Raw genomic sequence first — 4482 nt, forward strand, 5'->3', positions numbered from 1 at the left:
CCACATTGCAGGTGCAGGCATGGGAGAAGGAGAAGAGTTGCACACCTGGCATTTCACCTCCACCCTCAGCCCATGCAGGTGGATGGGAGGGGGTGGAGAGGGGTAGGAAATGGGTGGAATCTTGGCTTTGCTCTTCCTCCCCCCAATACAACATGCTTAATTATTTTCTCCATTTATCTTTCTGGGTACTGAACTTAAGATGGCCTCTGCAGTGTGTGTAGGAGAGATTAGGGTTACACTTTTTTTCTGAGCAAAGCTTGTACTCCACCATGTCTTCAAGAGAAGTTTGCAGCTCCATCAAACGCACAAGCAGACATCTTGGAGTCCAATTTACAAGCATTTAACTCTTCTAAGACGTGGGTTGTCACAGATGCAGCCAATGTGTCTTCTATAACCTGAACATCTAGAAATGCATCTGCTGGCCTACCCCTGACATCAAGATAAGACACGCAATGACTTAATACTCGATGCCCATTTGCACTGGTGCATTCATCAGACATATATGCACATTTTTTGAATGTGGTGAGAGAGTTCTTCATTTTTTCAACTGCTGAGTCCTTCAATGTTGCACCGCATGCTTCTAACCAGTCCATTGAGTTTCTTGCAGAAAGATACGCTTTCGTGGGCTAAACCCCACTTCATCGGATGCACGCAGTGGAAAATACAGTAGGAATATATATATACACAGAGGACATGAAAAAATTGGTGTTGCCATACTAACTATAATGAGAGTAATCCGTTAAGGTGGGCTTGTTATAGTTAGTATGGCAACACCCATTTTTTCATGTCCCCTGTGTATACCGGTATATATATTCCTACTGTATTTTCCACTGCATGCATCCGATGAAGTGGGTTTTAGCCCCCGAAAGCTTATGCTCAAATAAATTTGTTAGTCTCTAAGGTGCCACAAGGACTCCTCGTTCTTTTTGCTGATACAGACTAACACGGCTACCACTCTGAAACCTTGCAGAAAGATAGTGAGCATTTGCTGGTCTTGGTTGGAACCAGTGTCCAACTTCAGGGTTAACAAGTAACAATGCACTTAACATTGGCCTCCAGTTTGTAGGATGTGGTATCTTTTGCTTAAATAGAAAGTATGATACGACAGCCATGTTTGTTTGCATAAACTGTGTTGTGTCTCCAGCATTCTTAACAGCCTCATGAAGTACTTCTGGCAGTGACTGGCTTATAAGGCTTTCAGCAGGCTTGGTGTTTTGCAGCCTTTTCATGTAGTTTGTCAGCTCTGGCCTTGCTGATTGGTCCGGCAAACCAAGCTCCTCCAGTTTTACCAATTGTAACAGTGGGAAGCTTTCCTTCTTCGTAAGCTTATTTGCAAGAGGTGCACCAGCAGCCATGTTTTGTAACTTCAATAAATGGGACAAGTTTGACCGACAAACATCGGGAATTGCCTTTAGATTGTGGAGACTTTCTTCAGTAGGTAGCTGTATTTGTGCTTCGGGCTGTTTGGATGTTTTGAACCTGCAGAGGACATGTTGGTATATTCCTGGTTCTTGGTATGTTCTTCAGCTTGGTTGTGTTGACCCCTGGGAGGGTGATGGGGGAGTTTTTTTTGGTGGGGTGGGGTGTAGGGAAATTCCTGGTGTGCCTGGAGAGGATGTGGAAACTGCAGGAGGGCATTGATATTTATGCTTCCTAGTGAGAGCAGCTACAGAACTGTGCCGTTTCGACACTGACGGAGTAATGCTGGATTCTACGAGGAAAAGGCATTATCGATGATGTGACTCCAGGGGACCCAGATTCTCTGAGTTTGGTGCATCCAGCTATCATAGAATCGTAGAAGATCAGGGTTGGAAGAGACCTCAGGAGGTCATCTAGTCCATGAAGCTAAGAAGCTATCTGTTACCATGCCGGGAGTCTGGGTAGCTGAGGTACAACCTGTCCTGCCTGGCGAAGGCGGAAGATCAACTCAGCACTTACAACAACTAGCAGAGTGTGTGGGTCAACTAACTGCACCAGCAGATGCTGCTTCAATTCCCCAGCAACCACAAAGAGGGTGGGGGGGGGGGAGTTTCTTGCTACATATGGTCACAGATGGGCCATTTATTACAATATGAACGCAGGGCTAAGAATAATGCCTGGAAGCCATCAGGAAATTAGGGGTGAGGGCTGGGCTTGATACGGTGAATCAGAATAGACTAGGGACTAACTGAAGCAGAGCAAAGGCCATTTACTGAAGTAGCATTACCTCCATTGCTGGTGGTGTATGGGTCACTGTGAATCAGACAGCTGCTGCCTGGTTTAGTGGCTATGGGAGCTGCTGTTTCTCTAGTGACTTGAGAACTTGGAGCAAATATCCCCCTGACCTATCCTCATCTGCTTCCTGTCCACGGAACTGAGGGCCAAGAATTGTCAGTTAAAGGCAAGGCAGATCTCACTGTACATATTGGTGCCTCAGCAGGGGACACCCCTTTGTGGTCACTGATATGGTCCAGTTTGGGAGTAGATTTTTGTAGCCTGGAATCCGATGGCGATTCCATGTGCGTAATCAAACATCAGGGTGAGATCGTGCTGAATTACACACTAACACCAATGTATCAATTTCATCTTCTGTGACAGATACAACAGTGCCCTTGGAGGATGTGAATATCCTTTTGTCCAGTTACAAAGGCATCTTAATTATAGGACTTACCGCCAAGCTGGGATGGGCTCATTTGACAGCACTATATCGATACATCGAGATGTACACCCCATAAACAGAGACCCTCTTGCACAGCTGTGCCAAGACAGTAGAAAACCTGTTACAGGTCAAAAAGAGAGCGATTTGGCCATCTCATGGACATCACCAGTTTTTCTAGTCACAAGGGAAGATAAAGTACACTGCTTTTGTGGGGTTGTTAGACAGCTAAATACTGTTACAAAAAACATACACCGCCAATCCTACAGATTGATGATGTTCTGGACCAATTTGGGGGTGCTCAGGAATCCATTACTCTGGATTTGCCCAGTGGATATTGCCAGGTTCTCTTACGGAAGTTCTGCATAAAGATAACCTTCACTATTGGGCTGCATCATTATAGTTCAGTTCAGCTTTTTGGGATGACCCAGGGGCCTGCTGCCTCTCAGAGATTAATGACTTAAGCAGATGTTTCTTCTACTTGGATGGTATCATTGTGTACACCATCCAGCTGGATGGAGCATCCGCAATGTCTATGAGCAGCATAGGAATGTCGACAGTTAGAACCAATGAGGCCACCATCTTCAGGGGAAGTTCTGAGTGGCAGTTGGGCCCAGAGTTTTGCAGGTATTTATGTGCCTAACTCCCTGACTGAGTAAAGGTCAGAGTAAAGGTTAATCCATACTGGTTAACCACCTGCTCATAGGGAAAAGCAGGAATTTATGCCCCATTTTAGACAAAACCTTAACCTTAACTGGAGTCGCCACCAGACACCTCCATAATACTTGATGTCGCTTATATGGTTAACAACCCTTGCTCCTTCCTTTATTACCCACCCGTGGTCATGGCAACAATGACATAAGTGCTGCAGTGTGACCTCACAATGCTGTGATTTGAACACTGGCTCAGTTGGCCCTCAGTGTCAGTTGCTTTTACTTGGACAGAAGGAGAGGCTGGGTATTGTGCTGGCTAAAGTCGATTTCAGATCCAAGATCTAATCTATTACTGAGAGGAAAAAAGTAAGTGGGCTTTCTTACTCTCCATGGCTGTCCTACCTCTGACCAACAGAGACCCACTTTGCTTAAATTCTGTTTGAAAAGGGTCACCAAATTAAATTGGTTTTTTTGGCCCAGAACCTCAAAGGTATTTAGGCACTTAACTCCCACTGAAATCCATGGGAGTTAGGAGCCTAACTCCCTGACTGAGTAAAGGTCAGAGTAAAGGTTAATCCATACTGGTTAACCACCTGCTCATAGGGAAAAGCAGGAATTTATGCCCCATTTTAGACAAAACCTTAACCTTAACCTTAACTGGAGTCGCCACCAGGCACCTCTATAATACTTTGTCGCTTATATGGTTAACAACCCTTGGTCCTTCGTTTATTACCCACCCGTGGTCATGGCAACAATGACATAAGTGCTGCAGTGTGACCTCACAATGATGTGATTTGAACACTGGCAGTTGGCCCTCAGTGTCAGTTGCTTTTACTTGGACAGAAGGAGAGGCTGGGTATTGTGCTGGCTAAAGTCGATTTCAGATCCAAGATCTAATCTATTACCGAGGGGAAAAAAGTAAGTGGGGTTTCTTACTCCCCATGGCTGTCCTACCTCTGACCAACAGAGACCCACTTTGCTTAAATTCTGTTTGAAAAGGGTCGCCAAATTAAATTCGGTTTTTTTGGCCCAGAACCTCAAAGGTATTTAGGCACTTAACTCCCACTGAAATCCATGGGAGTTAGGAGCCTAAATACCTTTGAGAATCTGGGCCTTTGTTCCATTTGATGTCTCTCTCGCTCTGGCATGAAAAGTGCCATCCTAACAGAATCCAGGAGGGAATCCAGCTGTCTG

Source organism: Chrysemys picta, chromosome 1 (genome assembly GCF_011386835.1).
Source record: "Chrysemys picta bellii isolate R12L10 chromosome 1, ASM1138683v2, whole genome shotgun sequence".
NCBI lineage: Eukaryota > Metazoa > Chordata > Testudines > Emydidae > Chrysemys > Chrysemys picta.